This window comes from Pseudophryne corroboree, chromosome 11 (genome assembly GCF_028390025.1).
Source record: "Pseudophryne corroboree isolate aPseCor3 chromosome 11, aPseCor3.hap2, whole genome shotgun sequence".
Taxonomy (NCBI): Eukaryota; Metazoa; Chordata; class Amphibia; order Anura; family Myobatrachidae; genus Pseudophryne; species Pseudophryne corroboree.
This window is the reverse complement of record NC_086454.1, coordinates 73,849,958-73,871,960: the sequence shown is the minus strand read 5'-3', so window position 1 is coordinate 73,871,960 and position 22,003 is coordinate 73,849,958. Positions and strand designations below refer to the sequence as shown.

Genomic DNA, 22,003 nt, shown 5'->3' with positions numbered 1-22,003 from the left:
GCGGATATGATGGTGCTCCTGCGGAAGCAAGGTGTCACTATTATCACATACTTGGATGATCTCCTCATAAAAGCGAGATCAAGAGAGCAGTTGCTGGACAGCGTATCACCTTCTCTGGAAGTGAAACGGCAACACGACTGGATTCTATATATTCCAAAGTCGCAGTTGGTTCCTACAGCTCATCTGCCTCGTCTAGGCATGATCCTAGACACAGACCAGAAGAGGGTTTATCTCCCGATAGAGAGAGCTCAGGAGCTCATGACACTGGCCAGGAATCCATTGAAAACCAAAACAGGTGTCAGTGCATCACTGCACTCGAGTCCTGGGAAGGATGATGGCATCATACGAGGCAATCCCCTTCGGCTGGTTCCATGCAAGGACAATGGAACTTACTGGACAAGTGGTCCGGATCACATCTTCAGATGCATCGGTTAATCACCCTATCCCCCAGAGCCAGGGTGTCTCTCCTGTGGTGGCTGCGGAGTGCTCACCTTCTCGAGGGCCGCAGATTCGGCATTCAGGACTGGGTCCTGGTGACCACGGATGCAAGCCTCCGAGGGTGGGGGGCAGTTACACAGGGAAGAAAATTCCAAGGTTTGTGGTCAAGCCAACAGACTTGCCTTCACATCAATATCCTGGAACTAAGGGCCATATACAACGTCCTAAGTCAAGCGGAGTTCCTGATTCGCGACCAACCGGTTCTGATCCAGTCAGACCGCAGGGGCTCATGTAAACCGCCAGGGCGGCACAAGGAGCAGGGTGGCGAGGGTAGAAGCCACCAGAATTCTTCGCTGGGCGGAGAATCAAGTAAGCGCACTGTCAGCAGTGTTCATTCCGGGAGTGGACACGACCTCCACCCGGGAAAGTGGTGACTTCATCAGGAAGTCTTCACGTAGTTTTGCAAATTGATGGAAACTGCCTCAGGTGGACTACATGGCGTCCCACCTCAATAAAAAGATAAAAAAAGGTTTTACGCTGGGTCAAGGGACTCTCAGGCGATAGCTGTGGTCGCACTAGTAACACCGTGGGTGTTCCAGTCGGTCTATATATTCCCTCCTCTTCCTCTCAGACCCAAGGGCTGTGAATTGTAATAAACGGAGGAGTGTGAACAATATTCTTTGCTCCGGATTGGCCAAGAAGGACTCGGTACCCGGAACTGCAAGAAATGCTCTCAGAGGACCCATGGCCTCTGCCTCTCAGTCAGGACATGTTGCAACAGGGACCCTGTCTGATCCAAGACTTACCGCGGCTGCGTTGGACGGCATGGCGGTTGAACGCCGGATCCTAGCGGAAAAGGGCATTCCGGATGCAGTTATTCCTACGCTGATAAAGGCTAGGAAAGACGTGACAGCAAGACTTTTTCACTGTATATGGCGAAAATAGGTTGCTTGGTGTGTGGCCGGGAAGGCCCTACAGAGGAATTCCAGGGGGGTCGATTCCTGCACTTCCTACAGTCAGGAGTGACTATGGGCCTAAAATTAGGATCCATAAAGGCCAAGATTTCGGCCCTATCCCTTTTTCCCTCAAAAAGAACTGGCTTCACTGCCTGAAGTTCGGACGTTGTTACAGGGGTGCTGCATATTCAGCCCCTTTTGTGCCTCCAGTGGCACCTTGGGATCTTAACGTGTGTTGGATTCCTAAAATCCCACTGGTTTGAGCCACTTAAGACCGTGGAGATAAAATATCTCACGTGGAAAGTGGTCATGCTTTTTGCCTTAGCTTGGACTAGGCGTGTGTCAGAATTGGCGGCTTTGTCATGTAAAAGCCCATATCTGATCTTCCATATGGAAAGGGCAGAATGGAGGACTCGTCCCCAATTTCTCCCTAAGGTGGTATCATTGTTTCATTGAACCAACCTATTGTGGTGCCTGCGGCTACTAGGGACTTGGAGGATTCCAAGTTGCTGGACGTAGTCCGGGCCCTGAAACTTTATGTTTCCAGGACGGCTAGAGTCAGAAAAACTGACTCGCTATTTATCCTGCATGCACCCAACAAGCTGGGTGCTCCTGCTTAAAAGCAGACTATTGCTCGCTGGATCTGTAGCACCATTCAGCTTGCACATTCTGCGGCTGGACTGCCGGATCCTAAATCAGTAAAAGCCCATTCCACGAGGAAGGTGGGCTCTTCTCGGGCGGCTGCCCGAGGGGTCTCGGCTTTACAACTTTGCCGAGCTGCTACTTGGTCGGGTTCAAACACTTTTGCTAAATTCTACAAGTTTGATACCCTGGCTGAGGAGGACCTTGAGTTTGCTCATTCGGTGCTGCAGAGTCATCCGCACTCTCCTGCCCGTTTGGGAGCTTTGGTATAATCCCCATGGTCCTTACGGAGTACCCAGCATCCACTAGGACGTCAGAGAAAATAAGAATTTACTCACCGGTAATTCTATTTCTCGTAGTCCGTAGTGGATGCTGGGAGCCCGTCCCAAGTGCGGACTCTCTGCAATACATGTATATAGTTATTGCTTAACTAAAGGGTTATTGTATGAGCCATCTGTTGAGAGAGGCTCAGTTATTGTTCATACTGTTAACTGGGTATAGTTATCATGAGTTGTACAGTGTGATTGGTGTGGCTGGTATGAGTCTTACCCTGGATTCCAAATCCTTTCCTAGTAATGTCAGCTCTTCCGGGCACAGTTTCCCTAACTGAGGTCTGGAGGAGGGGCATAGAGGGAGGAGCCAGAGCACACCAGATAGTACCTAATCTTTCTTTTAAGAGTGCCCAGTCTCCTGCGGAGCCCGTCTACACCCCATGGTCCTTACGGAGTACCCAGCATCCACTACGGACTACGAGAAATAGAATTACCGGTGAGTAAATTCTTATTTTCTGCATTTCTGAACCAAGTATTGTTTCATAAAAAAACATTATATATATATATATATAATATATATATATATATATATATATTTTATATATATATATATATATATATATATATATATATATAAAACTAAATTTCAGCTTCTAATTTCTTTTATGTTTAAGCCTTTTTTATTGGTTTGCAGTAGTAAATACAAAGGCTTATTGTCAGTGATAACACTGCTCACACCAGCAGTAACTTTAGATAACTTTTGGTTCTGAAACATGTATTTAAAAAATACATGCATAGGAACCATGGGTCTGATTATGAATAGCAGGCAAAGTGGCTGTAGCTGCTAGAAGCCACAGAACCGTGATTTATGGGTCTAGTCTTGGATGGAGATAAAGTGGACGGAGATAAAGTCCCAGCCAATCGGCTCCTAACTGCTATGCCACAGGCTGTGTTTGAAAAGTGACAGTTAGGAGCCGATTGGCTGGTACTTTATCTCCAGCTAATTTATCTCCATCCAAGGCTTAGTAAATAGACCCCTTACTATCATATGTTAATGCAGGATTTCGCCGGACTGATGAATGGGATACCCGGGTCCACCATCATTAATAATACCAGCAGTTGTACCTACCAACCCCATGCTACAGTAGGTGAAGAGATCCATCAGAAACAGGCTTCCCTTCTCCATATGCCTGACTCAGAGAGTCATTAAGAACGTTAAATGTACACCCAAGATACTCACATGACACTCCCACAAGTCAGGGTGGTTCGATGTACTCGCATGGTTGACCACCCCAAAACGCCCACTTTCCACAGAAAGATAGATCTGATCCAGTTCTGTCTGACATATGAATGGACATATACAAAAATACATAAATTCGCACCTGCGCATGTGCTGAATTCAAAAATGCAAAAGCTCGCCTTTTGCATCAGGTCTGACGGACTCTTTACATGAAAAAACAATGGTTGTTGATCCTGCACAGAACTAGATTCAAAGATACAGAATAAATTATATGAAAGCCAGAAATGGACGATAATATTTAGGAATTCCTATCTGTCCGTATGGCGGTGCGCCCAAGGTCATAGGAAGCAAGCAAAAATATACAAAGAGAAAAAGTATGACTCTAGTTTGGGCGCACTCTTATTATTATCTTAAATGATGATCAAATGAGAAATGAGCCTAAAGCTTGATATTGACGTCTAAGGCTTGTACTCTTCTCCGCACTAAAAACTCAAAACAGGATATATTCTACATGAATAACCATGTTTATATAATGGAAAATGTGTCTGGAAGGAAAACCATTATATGTTTCAAAATAATGTGTGAAATGTTCAGATCTTAATTATACCTGGATAATTGCATAATGGAAGGTAGCTACATCTCAAACTGCCTCCGTCTGCCAAAGATCTGTACAAACTTTGTTTGTATTGATGCGGCCCTGAATAGGGTTGGATTAGTGAGTGAGAGAGCCCACACACTGTTAAACAATTTCTAGTAGTTTGCCACTATCATTGAAAGTAGTGATGAGCGGATTCGGTTTTACTCGGTTTTACTCGGTTTTACTCGGTTCTCAAAACGGCATCTTATTGGCTCACGGATGTCACGTGTTTTGGATAGCCAATAAGATGCCGTTTTGAGAACCGAGTAAAACCGAGTAAAACCGAGTAAAAACGAACCTCGCTCATCACTAATTGAAAGGTAAATCATTAGGAGATTAAGGAAATAGTTGGAATCAGTAAAGTAGTGATACTGCTGTTGGCGTTATTACCATAGGTAAATGTTCCTACTTCACCGGGTATTCCCTAGTAGTCACCTGTCTAGGTACTGACCCAGCCCACCTCCGTTTAGCTTCCAAGATCGGACGAGATTGGGCGTGAACGGAGGGGTATGGTCGTAGAGAGAGCTTGCCCTACATCGCCAATGAGAGTGCACCGAAACGGAAGGATTGATTCCTTCTCGGGAGGAATTATGATGAGACTGTAGAATGATTGAGTGGATATCGATAGATGATTAGGTGTGAATCTGCTGTCCCGTTAGACTGGCAAGACGTGTACCCTGGGGGACTAGTCCGCCTGAATCGTGGATGAGAGTTCACGGAAAGAAGGAAAGTAGGAACGTAGAAAAAAGGTTACGAAGTCTTAAAGGACCAATAATTTGAAGTTCTTGGTTTCCTTACGGTCACCTGTTTAATTTGAATATAATATAAATATAATATAAATATAAATCTTGGTGACGGTGAACAGTATCATGCAGATATCACAAAAGAGAAGGAAACAATGAAAAATGTAAACATGATGCCCATGCAATGACACATTTACGTATGTTTAACACATCCTATCAAAGACCTAGAAAGAAATTATTTCTAAGTGGTCACTTCTGACAGTGGCAAAGTATAAAATGTTAACTGTCTCCTTGGTGGCAGGTCGTCAAAGGGGCAATACCATAGAGTTGCCTTTGAAGCAGTGTCTGACGCAGGCCACTTGTGGAACCAAATGATATCAATCCCACAATAACAATCCCTGTAATCATAGGTATATAACGAGGTATTTGTTGCTAACTATGCATAAACAAGAGAATTGAGCGGAGGATCAAACAAAAAATATAATAATCCCTATGAACAGTCATAAGTATATTAGAGATGAGCGGGTTCGGTTTCTCTGAATCCGAACCCGCCAGAACTTCATGTTTTTTTTTACGGGTCCGAGCGACTCGGATCTTCCCGCCTTGCTCGGTTAACCCGAGCGCGCCCGAACGTCATCATGACGCTGTCGGATTCTCGCGAGGCTCGGATTCTATCGCGAGACTCGGATTCTATATAAGGAGCCGCGCGTCGCCGCCATTTTCACACGTGCATTGAGATTGATAGGGAGAGGACGTGGCTGGCGTCCTCTCCGTTTAGACACTTGATTTACTAATTTTGGGGAGCATTAGGAGTACTCAGTAGTGTACAGTGCAGAGTTTTGCTGATAGTGACCAGTGACCACCACTTTTACTTATAATCCGTTCTCTGCCTGAAAAAAGCGATACACAGCACACAGTGACTCAGTCACATACCATATCTGTGTGCACTGCTCAGGCTCAGGCCAGTGTGCTGCATCATCTATTATCTATATATAATATTATATATCTGTCTGACTGCTCAGCTCACACAGCTTATAATTGTGGGGGAGACTGGGGAGCACTACTGCAGTGCCAGTTATAGGTTATAGCAGGAGCCAGGAGTACATAATATATTATATAGTGAGTGACCACCAGACACACAGTGCAGTTTATTTAATATATCCGTTCTCTGCCTGAAAAAAGCGATACACACAGTGACTCAGTCAGTCACATACCATATCTGTGTGCACTGCTCAGGCTCAGGCCAGTGTGCTGCATCATCTATATATATTATATATCTGTCTGACTGCTCAGCTCACACAGCTTATAATTGTGGGGGAGACTGGGGAGCACTACTGCAGTGCCAGTTATAGGTTATAGCAGGAGCCAGGAGTACATAATATTATATTAAAATTAAACAGTGCACACTTTTGCTGCAGGAGTGCCACTGCCAGTGTGACTAGTGACCAGTGACCTGACCACCAGTATATAATATTAGTAGTATACTATCTCTTTATCAACCAGTCTATATTAGCAGCAGACACAGTACAGTGCGGTAGTTCACGGCTGTGGCTACCTCTGTGTCGGCACTCGGCAGCCCGTCCATAATTGTATATACCACCTAACCGTGGTTTTTTTTTCTTTCTTTATACATACATACTAGTTACGAGTATACTATCTCTTTATCAACCAGTCTATATATTAGCAGCAGACACAGTACAGTGCGGTAGTTCACGGCTGTGGCTACCTCTGTGTCGGCACTCGGCAGCCCGTCCATAATTGTATATACCACCTAACCGTGGTTTTTTTTTCTTTCTTTATACATACATACTAGTTACGAGTATACTATCTCTTTATCAACCAGTCTATATATTAGCAGCAGACACAGTACAGTGCGGTAGTTCACGGCTGTGGCTACCTCTGTGTCGGCACTCGGCAGCCCGTCCATAATTGTATATACCACCTAACCGTGGTTTTTTTTTCTTTCTTTATACATACATACTAGTTACGAGTATACCATCTCTTTATCAACCAGTCTATATTAGCAGCAGACACAGTACAGTGCGGTAGTTCACGGCTGTGGCTACCTCTGTGTCGGCACTCGGCAGCCCGTCCATAATTGTATATACCACCTAACCGTGGTTTTTTTTTCTTTCTTTATACATACATACTAGTTACGAGTATACTATCTCTTTATCAACCAGTCTATATATTAGCAGCAGACACAGTACAGTGCGGTAGTTCACGGCTGTGGCTACCTCTGTGTCGGCACTCGGCAGCCCGTCCATAATTGTATATACCACCTAACCGTGGTTTTTTTTTCTTTCTTTATACATACATACTAGTTACGAGTATACTATCTCTTTATCAACCAGTCTATATATTAGCAGCAGACACAGTACAGTGCGGTAGTTCACGGCTGTGGCTACCTCTGTGTCGGCACTCGGCAGCCCGTCCATAATTGTATATACCACCTAACCGTGGTTTTTTTTTCTTTCTTTATACATACATACTAGTTACGATTATACTATCTCTTTATCAACCAGTCTATATATTAGCAGCAGACACAGTACAGTGCGGTAGTTCACGGCTGTGGCTACCTCTGTGTCGGCACTCGGCAGCCCGTCCATAATTGTATATACCACCTAACCGTGGTTTTTTTTTCTTTCTTTATACATACATACTAGTTACGAGTATACTATCTCTTTATCAACCAGTCTATATATTAGCAGCAGACACAGTACAGTGCGGTAGTTCACGGCTGTGGCTACCTCTGTGTCGGCACTCGGCAGCCCGTCCATAATTGTATATACCACCTAACCGTGGTTTTTTTTTCTTTCTTTATACATACATACTAGTTACGAGTATACTATCTCTTTATCAACCAGTCTATATATTAGCAGCAGACACAGTACAGTGCGGTAGTTCACGGCTGTGGCTACCTCTGTGTCGGCACTCGGCAGCCCGTCCATAATTGTATACTAGTATCCAATCCATCCATCTCCATTGTTTACCTGAGGTGCCTTTTAGTTGTGCCTATTAAAATATGGAGAACAAAAATGTTGAGGTTCCAAAATTAGGGAAAGATCAAGATCCACTTCCACCTCGTGCTGAAGCTGCTGCCACTAGTCATGGCCGAGACGATGAAATGCCAGCAACGTCGTCTGCCAAGGCCGATGCCCAATGGCATAGTACAGAGCATGTCAAAACCAAAACACCAAATATCAGTAAAAAAAGGACTCCAAAACCTAAAAAAAAATTGTCGGAGGAGAAGCGTAAACTTGCCAATATGCCATTTACCACACGGAGTGGCAAGGAACGGCTGAGGCCCTGGCCTATGTTCATGGCTAGTGGTTCAGCTTCTCATGAGGATGGAAGCACTCAGCCTCTCGCTAGAAAACTGAAAAGACTCAAGCTGGCAAAAGGCAAAGCACCGCAAAGAACTGTGCGTTCTTTGAAATCCCAAATCCACAAGGAGAGTCCAATTGTGTCGGTTGCGATGCCTGACCTTCCCAACACTGGACGTGAAGAGCATGCGCCTTCCACCATTTGCACGCCCCCTGCAAGTGCTGGAAGGAGCACCCGCAGTCCAGTTCCTGATAGTCAGATTGAAGATGTCAGTGTTGAAGTACACCAGGATGAGGAGGATATGGGTGTTGCTGGCGCTGGGGAGGAAATTGACCAGGAGGATTCTGATGGTGAGGTGGTTTGTTTAAGTCAGGCACCCGGGGAGACACCTGTTGTCCGTGGGAGGAATATGGCCGTTGACATGCCAGGTGAAAATACCAAAAAAATCAGCTCTTCGGTGTGGAGGTATTTCACCAGAAATGCGGACAACAGGTGTCAAGCCGTGTGTTCCCTTTGTCAAGCTGTAATAAGTAGGGGTAAGGACGTTAACCACCTCGGAACATCCTCCCTTATACGTCACCTGCAGCGCATTCATAATAAGTCAGTGACAAGTTCAAAAACTTTGGGTGACAGCGGAAGCAGTCCACTGACCAGTAAATCCCTTCCTCTTGTAACCAAGCTCACGCAAACCACCCCACCAACTCCCTCAGTGTCAATTTCCTCCTTCCCCAGGAATGCCAATAGTCCTGCAGGCCATGTCACTGGCAATTCTGACGAGTCCTCTCCTGCCTGGGATTCCTCCGATGCATCCTTGCGTGTAACGCCTACTGCTGCTGGCGCTGCTGTTGTTGCCGCTGGGAGTCGATGGTCATCCCAGAGGGGAAGTCGTAAGCCCACTTGTACTACTTCCAGTAAGCAATTGACTGTTCAACAGTCCTTTGCGAGGAAGATGAAATATCACAGCAGTCATCCTACTGCAAAGCGGATAACTGAGGCCTTGGCATCCTGGGTGGTGAGAAACGTGGTTCCGGTATCCATCATTACTGCAGAGCCAACTAGAGACTTGTTGGAGGTACTGTGTCCCCGGTACCAAATACCATCTAGGTTCCATTTCTCTAGGCAGGCGATACCGAAAATGTACACAGACCTCAGAAAAAGAGTCACCAGTGTCCTAAAAAATGCAGCTGTACCCAATGTCCACTTAACCACGGACATGTGGACAAGTGGAGCAGGGCAGGGTCAGGACTATATGACTGTGACAGCCCACTGGGTAGATGTATGGACTCCCGCCGCAAGAACAGCAGCGGCGGCACCAGTAGCAGCATCTCGCAAACGCCAACTCTTTCCTAGGCAGGCTACGCTTTGTATCACCGCTTTCCAGAATACGCACACAGTTGAAAACCTCTTACGGCAACTGAGGAAGATCATCGCGGAATGGCTTACCCCAATTGGACTCTCCTGTGGATTTGTGGCATCGGACAACGCCAGCAATATTGTGTGTGCATTAAATCTGGGCCAATTCCAGCACGTCCCATGTTTTGCACATACCTTGAATTTGGTGGTGCAGAATTTTTTAAAAAACGACAGGGGCGTGCAAGAGATGCTGTCGGTGGCCAGAAGAATTGCGGGACACTTTCGGCGTACAGGCACCACGTACAGAAAACTGGAGCACCACCAAAAACTACTGAACCTGCCCTGCCATCATCTGAAGCAAGAAGTGGTAACGAGGTGGAATTCAACCCTCTATATGCTTCAGAGGTTGGAGGAGCAGCAAAAGGCCATTCAAGCCTATACAATTGAGCACGATATAGTAGGTGGAATGCACCTGTCTCAAGTGCAGTGGAGAATGATTTCAACGTTGTGCAAGGTTCTGATGCCCTTTGAACTTGCCACACGTGAAGTCAGTTCAGACACTGCCAGCCTGAGTCAGGTCATTCCCCTCATCAGGCTTTTGCAGAAGAAGCTGGAGGCATTGAAGAAGGAGCTAAAAGGGAGCGATTCCGCTAGGCATGTGGGACTTGTGGATGCAGCCCTTAATTCGCTTAACAAGGATTCACGGGTGGTCAATCTGTTGAAATCAGAGCACTACATTTTGGCCACCGTGCTCGATCCTAGATTTAAAGCCTACCTTGGATCTCTCTTTCCGGCAGACACAGGTCTGCTGGGGTTGAAAGACCTGCTGGTGACAAAATTGTCAAGTCAAGCGGAACGCGACCTGTCAACATCTCCTCCTTCACATTCTCCCGCAACTGGGGGTGCGAGGAAAAGGCTCAGAATTCCGAGCCCACCCGCTGGCGGTGATGCAGGGCAGTCTGGAGCGACTGCTGATGCTGACATCTGGTCCGGACTGAAGGACCTGACAACGATTACGGACATGTCGTCTACTGTCACTGCATATGATTCTCTCAACATTGATAGAATGGTGGAGGATTATATGAGTGACCGCATCCAAGTAGGCACGTCACACAGTCCGTACTTATACTGGCAGGAAAAAGAGGCAATTTGGAGGCCCTTGCACAAACTGGCTTTATTCTACCTAAGTTGCCCTCCCACAAGTGTGTACTCCGAAAGAGTGTTTAGTGCCGCCGCTCACCTTGTCAGCAATCGGCGTACGAGGTTACATCCAGAAAATGTGGAGAAGATGATGTTCATTAAAATGAATTATAATCAATTCCTCCGCGGAGACATTGACCAGCAGCAATTGCCTCCAGAAAGTACACAGGGAGCTGAGATGGTGGATTCCAGTGGGGACGAATTGATAATCTGTGAGGAGGGGGATGTACACGGTGATATATCGGAGGGTGAAGATGAGGTGGACATCTTGCCTCTGTAGAGCCAGTTTGTGCAAGGAGAGATTAATTGCTTCTTTTTTGGGGGGGGTCCAAACCAACCCGTCATATCAGTCACAGTCGTGTGGCAGACCCTGTCACTGAAATGATGGGTTGGTTAAAGTGTGCATGTCCTGTTTTGTTTATACAACATAAGGGTGGGTGGGAGGGCCCAAGGACAATTCCATCTTGCACCTCTTTTTTCTTTTCTTTTTCTTTGCATCATGTGCTGATTGGGGAGGTTTTTTTTGAAAGGGACATCCTGCGTGACACTGCAGTGCCACTCCTAGATGGGCCCGGTGTTTGTGTCGGCCACTAGGGTCGCTAATCTTACTCACACAGTCAGCTACCTCATTGCGCCTCTTTTTTTCTTTGCGTCATGTGCTGTTTGGGGAGGGTTTTTTGGAAGGGACATCCTGCGTGACACTGCAGTGCCACTCCTAGATGGGCCCGGTGTTTGTGTCGGCCACTAGGGTCGCTAATCTTACTCACACAGCTACCTCATTGCGCCTCTTTTTTTCTTTGCGTCATGTGCTGTTTGGGGAGGGTTTTTTGGAAGGGACATCCTGCGTGACACTGCAGTGCCACTCCTAGATGGGCCCGGTGTTTGTGTCGGCCACTAGGGTCGCTAATCTTACTCACACAGCTACCTCATTGCGCCTCTTTTTTTCTTTGCGTCATGTGCTGTTTGGGGAGGGTTTTTTGGAAGGGACATCCTGCGTGACACTGCAGTGCCACTCCTAGATGGGCCCGGTGTTTGTGTCGGCCACTAGGGTCGCTAATCTTACTCACACAGCTACCTCATTGCGCCTCTTTTTTTCTTTGCGTCATGTGCTGTTTGGGGAGGGTTTTTTGGAAGGGCCATCCTGCGTGACACTGCAGTGCCACTCCTAGATGGGCCCGGTGTTTGTGTCGGCCACTAGGGTCGCTAATCTTACTCACACAGCTACCTCATTGCGCCTCTTTTTTTCTTTGCGTCATGTGCTGTTTGGGGAGGGTTTTTTGGAAGGGACATCCTGCGTGACACTGCAGTGCCACTCCTAGATGGGCCCGGTGTTTGTGTCGGCCACTAGGGTCGCTTATCTTACTCACACAGCGACCTCGGTGCAAATTTTAGGACTAAAAATAATATTGTGAGGTGTGAGGTATTCAGAATAGACTGAAAATGAGTGTAAATTATGGTTTTTGAGGTTAATAATACTTTGGGATCAAAATGACCCCCAAATTCTATGATTTAAGCTGTTTTTTAGTGTTTTTTGAAAAAAACACCCGAATCCAAAACACACCCGAATCCGACAAAAAAAATTCGGTGAGGTTTTGCCAAAACGCGTTCGAACCCAAAACACGGCCGCGGAACCGAACCCAAAACCAAAACACAAAACCCGAAAAATTTCAGGCGCTCATCTCTAAAGTATATACAGATATATTTTTTTGCATTACCAGAAAGATTGAGCGAGGGATCCAACAGAATCCATTACTGTAATCATGTGTATATGCAGAACTCTCAATGCTTGATATGCATAGTCTAAGGGAAGTGAGTAGGTATGCTTTGCTTCTTCTCCAGGAACATAAAGAGTATAACAACAGAGTTTCCTGTGATATACAATGTAACTGGCTGAAGCATGCAGAGATATTAGTGCTTAATATGCATACACAAAAGATATGAGCAGATATGCCATGCTCCCTCTCTAGGAGCATGAGATATATAGATAGCAACAATGGTTCCTGATATATACACTGTTATTGGCTAAGGCGTGGAGGTTTATGCCAGCTGAGACAGAAATTTTATGTGGGTTTTACCTCATGAGCCTGTGAACAGGCAGTACAAAATATTGAACTAATACAGAAATGTTTAATCAGAGGTGGGCAAAGAATAACACCCACAGAAAATATATATTTTTTTCTTTGATAAATCCTGTGACTTTTAAATAGCCAACAGGTGGTATGCCTGCTAACAAAGCAGGAAAGCAAATTGTTTAATTATGCACTCCTATAGTAGGGTATTACAGGTGGTGTGCCTGCTAAAAAAGAGAGCAAAGAAACAAAAAGTGTTTAAATATGCACAATTATCGTAGGTTATTAGATATCTCTATTATAGTAACAGATAGGCAAAAATGCCCACAATGAGATAAGTAGAGTATTAAATATCACCCATTCAGATGTCAGACATGAAAGGTGCCCCTTAGAAAGCACACCTATCGTAGGGTATTAGATATCACCTATTATAGTGACAGATAGGCAAAAATGCCCACAATGAGTTACGTAAAGTATTAAATATCACCCATTCAGATGTCAGACATGAGAGGTGCCCCTAGAGTCATACTTTTTCTCTTTGTATATTTTTGGACTCTTTACATGCTCTAATACTGTATGTCAATTTTTTTAAATACATATTTTTTTAATCTGCACATGTGCAAACAGTCTAGATGGCTCACACTTTCGCAGAAACTGGTGCAACAATGCATTATAAAGTCACCAGTGATCCGGGGTCTGATTTTTTTCCCCCAGCTGAGGTCAGTGGAGTAATGGGTTACTCCAAAGCAATCACAGATGTGCAATCTGATTGCTATCATCAAAAGAGTTTGGGTGGGTGGGTCGCTTTATGCAGCCATCCTAGATCTGGGGTCTGTATTGTAAAATCACCATACTGGAATTTGCATTTTGCAGCCATCAGAGATTTTAACGGACTACATTGTAAAATCATTTATTTAGGGGCCTGTACTGTAACAGATATTTTTGGGGCTGCGTTTTTTATAGTGGCATAAAGAACATACCGTAGTTCACATTGAATTGTAATCACTAGTACTGTATTTTGTTTTTACTACTGGCCAAAATAATGTTCTCTATATTGTATATAGAGGTAATTAGACTGATTGGTCATTAAAAAGTAACTAGAATGCTCACTCTCTCTTGAATTATTAGGATGTTCTGGTCATTATGTGTTGGTTACTGGAATGTTCTCTTTTTTTGACTGAAATGTTCTCTTTCTTGCCTAGATATAACGAGATTTATGGTAAGAACTTACCTTTGTTAAATCTCTTTCTGTAAGGTACACTGGGCTCCACAAGGATTGGACATTGGAGTGTAGAGTAGGATCTTGATCCGAGGCACCAACAGGCTCAAAGCTTTGACTGTTCCCAGAATGCACAGCGCCGCCTCCTCTATAACCCCGCCTCCCTGCACAGGAGCTCAGTTTTTAGTTAACTAGCCCAATGCAGTAGCAGGAAAAGAGACAACAACAGTTAGTAGCCACTGGGCTCCTTGTGGAGCCCAGTGTACCTCGCAGAAAGAGATTTAACAAAGGTAAGTTCTTACCATAAATCTCATTTTCTGCTGCGGGGTACACTGGGCTCCACAAGTATTGGAAAATGGGGATGTCCTAAAGCAGTTCCTTATGGGAGGGGACGCACTGTAGCGGGCACAAGAACCCGGCGTCCAAAGGAAGCATCCTGGGAAGCGGCAATATCGCAGGCATAGAACCTTATGAACGTGTTCCCAGAGGACCACGTAGCCGCCTTGCACAATTGTTCAAGGGTCGCACCATGTTGGGCTGCCCAAGAAGGTCCAACAAACCGAGTAGAATGGGCCGTAATGTGAGCAGGAGCTGACAGACCAGCCTTCACATAAGCATGTGCAATGACCATTCTAATCCATCTGGCCAGGGTCTGCTTGTGAGCAGGCCAGTCACGTTTGTGAAATCCAAACAAAACCAAGAGAGAATCAGATTTTCGAATAGAAGCAGTTCTCTTTACGTAGATACGGAGAGCCCGTACCACATCCAAAGACTGCTCTTTGGGAGACAAATCAGGAGAGACAAAGGCCGGAACCACAATCTCCTGATTAAGGTGGAACGAAGAAACCACCTTAGGTAAATATCTGTGACGAGTCCCTTGAACCGCCCAGTCACGGTGAAAAATCAGATATGGGGAACTACAAGACAAGGCACCCAGATCCGACACTCTTCTAGCAGAGGCAATAGCCAGCAAGAACACCACCTTAAGGGAAAGCCACTTAAGGTCAGCTGAACCCAGGGGTTCAAACGGAGGCTCCTGCAACGCCTCCAAAACCACCGACAAGTCCCAAGGAGCCACAGGCGGGACATAGGGAGGTTGGATACGCAACACACCCTGAGTGAAAGTATGAACGTCAGGTAAAGTCGCTTTTTTCTCTGAAACCACACCGACAAGGCCGAAATATGAACCTTGAGGGAGGCCAGATGCAGGCCTAAATCTAAGCCCTGCTGCAGAAAAGCCAAAAGTTTGGCTGTACTAAACCCGGAAGCATCATAATTGTTATGTAAAGTAGGAATGCCAGACCCTATAGTAAATCCAAGCAGAAGCCAGTTTCCGGGCACGCAACATAGTTTTAATGACCTCTTCAGAAAAACCCTTAGCCCTCAAGACGGAAGCTTCAAGAGCCACGCCGTCAAAGACAGCCGGGCTAGGTCCTGGTAGACACAGGGGCCCTGAACGAGGAGGTCTGGGCATTGTGGAAGCAGAAGTGGACGCTCTGACGATAGGCCTTGCAGGTCTGAGAACCAGGGCCGTCTGGGCCACGCCGGAGCTATGAGAAGCAGATTTCCTTTTTCTTGCTTGAACTTCCGAATTACCCTGGGCAGGAGTGACACCGGAGGGAACACGTACGGCAGCCGAAACCTCCACGGCACCGCCAGCGCATCCACGAATGCGGCTTGAGGATCCCTTGTCCTTGCTCCGAAGACCGGAGCCTTGTGATTGTGTCAAGACGCCATCAGATCTACATCTGGAAGACCCCACTTTTCCACTAGGAGTTGAAACACTTCTGGATGAAGGCTCAACTTGTTGGCATGCACGTCCTGACGACTGAGACAGTCTGCTTCCCAATTCAGAACTCCCGGAATGAATATTGCTGATATGGCCGGTAGATGGCGTTCCGCCCAAGGTAGAATCCGTGAGACTTCCTTCATTGCCAAACGGCTTTGAGTGCCACCTTGATGATTTATGTAAGCGACTGTAGTGGCATTGTCCGACTGTATTTGAACAGGACGGTTCTGAATTAAATGCTGGGCCAGGTTCAACGCATTGAAGACCGCCCGCAATTCCAGAATGTTAATCGAGAGGAGAGATTCCTCCTTGGTCCACCGACCGTGAAGGGAGTGTTGCTCCAGCACCGCGCCCCAACCTCTTAGACTGGCATCTGTCGTCAACAGGACCCAGTTGGATATCCAGAAGGGACGGCCCCTGCACAACTGTTGGTCCCGGAGCCCCCAAAGTAGCGACAGACGGACCTCCGGAGTCAATGAGATCATGTGAGACCTGATCCGGTGAGGCAGGACATCCCACTTGGCTAGAACCAGCCTCTGGAGGGGGCGAGAATGGAATTGAGCATACTCCACCATGTCGAATGCTGAGACCATGAGGCCCAGCACCTGCATCGCCGAATGTATCGACACTTGCGGATGAGAAAGGAAGCAACGAATCCTCTCCTAAAGCTTCAGGACTTTCTCCTGAGACAAGAACAACCACTGGTTGTTAGTGTCCAATAGCGCTCCCAGGTGCACCATGCTCTGAGCAGGGACCAGGGAGGATTTCTACCATTTGATGCGCCACCCGTGGGCTTGTAGAAACTGGACCGTCATATCCAGATGACACAGGAGAAGTTCTGGGGAATTTGCCTGGACTAACAAGTCATCCAGGTACGGCAGTATCCTGACCCCTTGATGGCGGAGTACCACCGTCATCACCGCCATTACTTTGGTGAAAACTTGCGGAGCCATTGTTAAACCAAAACGTAATGCCCGAAACTGGTAATGAAGGTTGCCAATAGCGAACCTCAGGTATTGCTGATTTGACGCTGTTATAGGAATATGCAGGTAAGCATCCTGTATATCCAGGGAGACCATGTAGTCCCCAGGTTCCAAGGCCAGAACTATGGAGCGAAGGGTTTCCATACGGAACTTGGAAACCTTCACAAACTTGTTCAATGCTTTGAGGTTGAGAATGGGCCGGGAGGACCCATTCGGTTTCGGGACTAGAAACAGCGGAGAATAGTACCCCTGGCCCTTCTGAGCAAGAGGCACCTGTACTACAACTCCTGTATCCAGGAGGGTCTGTACCACCGAATGCAGAGTGTTTGCCTTTGTCTGGTCCGACGGGACGTCTGTCTGGCAAAATCGATGAGGGGGGTCGGTTTTTGAAGGCTATGGCGTAACCTCGAGTGACGACTTCCCGTACCTAGGTATCTGAAGTGGTCTTCAACCATTCCTGGGTTTACCCTAGAAGCCGGCCCCCCACCCTGGGATCCCCCAGGGGGAGGCCCACCCCGTCGTGCGGCAGACTTATCGGTCTTGGAAGCTGGCTGACGGGCAGCCCAGGCTCTTTTGGGCTTCGGCTTACCAGGTTTGGAAGTGCGGGCCTGCTTGTGGTACGCCTGACCTTTTGCTTTACCTGAAGAGCGAAAGGGGCGAAAGGACGTACCTTTAGCCTTCGACACAGAAGGAGCAGTATTTGGTAGACAGGCAGTTTTGGCAGTAGCCAAGTCAGCCACTATCTTATTTAAGTCCTCCCCAAACAGAATATCTCCCTTGAAAGGGAGTACCTCCAGATCCACAGACCAGGATCTCAGCCACAATATCCGGCGAGCCAGGACTGACGTAGTAGAGGCCTTGGCTGCTAGGATACCGGCATCCGAAGCCGCCTCTTTAATATAGCGAGAAGCTGTGACAATATATGACAAGCATTGTCTAGCATGGTCAGAGGAGAATTCAGTATCTAACTCCAAGGCCCACGCTTCAATAGCCTCGGCAGCCCATGTAGCTGCAATAGTGGGCCTTTGCGCAGCACCCGTGAGGGTGTAAATCGCTTTCAGACAACCCTCCACACGCTTATCCATAGGCTCTTTTAGAGACGTGACGGTAGTGACAGGCAGAGCTGAGGAAACCACCATCCTGGCCACATGTGAGTCCACTGGAGGAGGCGTTTCCCAATTCTTAGACAGCTCTGGCGTGAGGGGATAGCAAGCCAGCATCTTCTTGTGAGGCACAAACTTCGTACCCGGGTTTTCCCAGGGTTCCTGACGTATATCCACTAGGTGGTCAGAGTGAGGTAAAATTGGTTAACCACCTTCTGAAGCTTGAACCTATCTGGTTTCTTAGGAGGGACGGATGGCTCGGGATCATCCGTAATCTGTAGAATTAACTTAATAGCCTCCAAAAGATCAGGAACATCCACATGTGAACTACCCTCCCCATCACCCGTATCTGAGTCAGAACCTGTGGGGTCAGTATACGTGCCGTCTTCATCAGACGAGGTGTCAGTGACAGCAGTGGATTGTGAGGAGACAAGCACTCGCTTAGAGGAACCCTTGGACTTAGGCGAGCGATGGTCAGACTTTTTAGTAGTCAGGGACTGGTTCAACTTCTTTAACTGAGCAGATAATTCGTCCGCCCACGGCGGGTTAGCTGCAGGGACCACATACGGTTGTACCGGCATTGAGGGTCCCATAGGGGGTGTTAGTTTATGAACTAGCGTATGCAGAAGTGTGGAAAAAGCGGCCCACGGTGGGTCAGTATGTGCCTCCGTTGCCACAGTCCCACTGGGGGGCAAGGAGCCCCCAGAACCAGAGCCCACAGCTGCTATATTCTCCTCATATGGGTCTGTGGTTTCAGCAACACCGGCAGTGTGTTCAGCCCCAGAACCGTTACCCTCAGAAGCAGACATGATATAACTTGCAGTATGAGGTAACACAGTACAATTATCAGCAGCACTATATCTCTAAACCCAAACCCCTGCGCAGTGTAGTCAGCACTAGCAGAGATAAAGGAGAGATATGGTGACTAAATCACAGAGAAAAATACGTAATACAGTATATCTTTGTGAAAATCCTATGTTAGATAAAACCTGACGCACCAAGCCCCCTCAGGTTATAGAATATAGAGATAGCAGGTTGAGTGAAAGACACGAAATGGACACCACTCAGCTATCAAATGCACACAAAGATAGTCACAGTTTGTACAATGCAGAGGTTATTACTGACAATAATACTGCATTGGACTAGCTTACACAGCTATATAACAAATGATATAACAGTACACAGTAAGAACTGGATGTATATCACAGGGTAATTGTACTAGAAAACCCTGACTAAATAGTGCATTTAGTCAGGGTTTTCTAGTACAATTACTAACACTGACTAAAAAAGGCAGGTAGAATACTTAAGTGTCATGTAAAGTCACAGCACTGACAACCAGGCGGCTTTACATAGGAGGATTTGCCCAAGCAGTCCCAGGAACAGTGAGCTGAGGGATAATGGCGCCGCAGACACCGACAGGGAGTGAGGAAAAGACAGATATGCAGCTCCAGGGCGGGAACACTTTCTAGAAATGGCGCCCTGGGGCTGGGGGAGGGGCTTCAGGTCTAAGTCTTATCCTCTCTGCTGGCAAAACCACCGGGTACTGTGGGCGATATAAGAATTGGTTTAGAGAGAAAACCTCACCTGCGCCCATGCCCTAGTGATCTAGTGGGATCGCCTGTATCCACAGTGTCCACCGCCAGCGCACGCGGCCCGCCTCCCACTGACCGCGCCGGATCGCGATAAACACCGGGCAACTTACCACCTCCCGAAGCACGGCCACGCGATCCTGGAGAGCCCCAGCCGTGTGTGTCTAACGTGAAGAAAACCGGAGCCTCCGCTGTAGGTACCCGGCAACCAGGGCTCGGGAGTGTACAGCGTCGCTGGAGAGAGCTGGAGCTGCAGCAGTGAATGTCACAAGACATATACCACCACTGCTGCCCTTGAAGTCTTCACTTTTTACCTCATAAAAAGCTTTTCTTAGGGCTGCCTGGAGCAGCCCCTCTGTTCAGTGCCTGCTTACTGCAGCACCAACTTACAAAACTGAGCTCCTGTGCAGGGAGGCGGGGTTATAGAGGAGGCGGCGCTGTGCATTCTGGGAACAGTCAAAGCTTTGAGCCTGTTGGTTCCTCGGATCAAGATCCTACTCTACACCCCATTGTCCAATCCTTGTGGAGCCCAGTGTACCTCGCAGCAGAAATGTTAGTAGAATGCTTTGTGTATTGTAATATGGTTACTTAAATGTTTTGTGTTTTATAGTGATACCCTTGAAAATGTCCTTTGTATGACACCAGGATGCCCTCTGTATTGTAGAGATTATTGAAACACTGTCTGTATTATACAGAGATTTTTAGATTGCTTTTCATTTTGTATATATTTTACAAAAAATTCTCTCTATATTAAGTAGATGTACCAGAATGGTCTATATATTGAACTGAGGTCACTGGGATGCTCTCTGTATTCTGTATATGTCTCTAGAATACTTGCTGTGTTATATATCGGACAACTGAATGCTGTCTGTATTGCATTAAGGTCACTAGAATGCTCTTTATTGTACAGTATATTTATACTGTGTGGATTTCGCAAGGATGCTCTCTTTAATATATGACATCACTAGAAGGTACTTTGTATTGTTTAGATGATACTAGAATGCTCTCTTTTATGTATGAATGATACAAGAATGGTCTCTATAGCGTATAGAGGTCACGTGAATGCTTACTGCATTGTATTGAGCTCACTAGAATGCTTGTTGTAATGTGTAGATGCTATTAGAGTGTTCTCTGTATTGATGTCACTAGAGTGTTCACTATATCATTTATCTGACTCTAGAATGCACTGTTTTGTATATTGATCTCTAGAAGAGGTTTCTGTATTAAATATAGATAACTGGGAGAGAGGAGAGCGGCCAGAGGAGGTGTATCTGACCCATTTTAATGTGTAGCTAATGAAGTGCTGACATGATGAAATAAATACAATTCTGGATTGAATCAGAAGTCTCATTTATTCTATACATGCCACCCTTTATAGCCCTTCGAGTCTTGAGGAAAACAAGGTTATTGGAGATATGCCTCAATTAGTCCTGGTTCATGACTACAAGGAGGCCAATCGGTAGTCATAGAAGGTAAAACATACTGTACTTCTCTAAACAAATCAGTCTATCCTGGATGGCAGAGTAATAATAGGCGACTCCATGGATGGTAGAGAGAGTAGTATAATGGGAGGTGGTGGTCATAGGATGGAAAGCTGGCAAATAGTGGTGGATGTAATCATGGTCATACAGTAGGAGTAAAGACTGTACAATAAAGTCAAGACAGTACTAATCTCTTAACAAGGCAACACCGTAATTGAAACCTGGAACCTCCAAAGCTAGATTACGCAGGCAGCAATCAAGTCTTGTTCCTCAGTTCTAATTGTTGCAACCAGAAACCTAGAATACTTGTGTTTCTGTTGGTTGTACTGCTGCCATCTCCTGAGAACTGCTGCTATAGGCTGATTCCATACAATGCAGGTCTGCTCCATGGTGGGAATTGCCTATATAACATTGACTGTTTATTTTTTACTATAATCTGTCTGAATATTAATATAACATTGCATCATATGGGAATTGTTATCGCTTTTTTACACAGTGACAGCACCATATACAGATGGAGCTATGCTCATCTTTGCCGTGATGCACCATGCTGCAACACAGCTTGCTGCATGGCATGCTAGGCTGCGACTATTCGTAGCCGCCGATCCCTCCATTAATTCCTAAGGAATTACTGGAGAGATTGCCGGGTGCAAATAGTAGCAGCCTGGAATGCCATACCTCTGATAGTCTATCAGAGGCATCACTGGGAGTGGTGACACCTGGTGCGCTCACCTGATCTCCCAGCATGCTCACTGAGAAAGGGGGCATGGCCTTATATAGAGGGGCGTGGCCTCATGGGGATCCCGAAAATTGTCACTCCGGGGGCGTGCCCAGCATCTCCGGAGATGCTGGGCTAATCCTGGAGACAGTCTCCTTACGCTGTCGGCTCCTCTTCTACATACCCTCCAACTGTACCTTTTTTTTTTATGGTCTGTACCGATTTTTGGCTCTCCAAACTTCCA

The 22,003-nt window shown here is 46.4% G+C and overlaps 1 pseudogene; it reads right to left on the bottom strand.

Annotated features, from left to right (window-relative positions):
* Nucleotides 1-4,587: 4,587 nt before the first annotated feature.
* On the bottom strand, nt 4,588-4,706 carry LOC134971375 (5S ribosomal RNA; annotated as a pseudogene).
* Between the last annotated feature and the right edge of the window lie 17,297 nt (nt 4,707-22,003).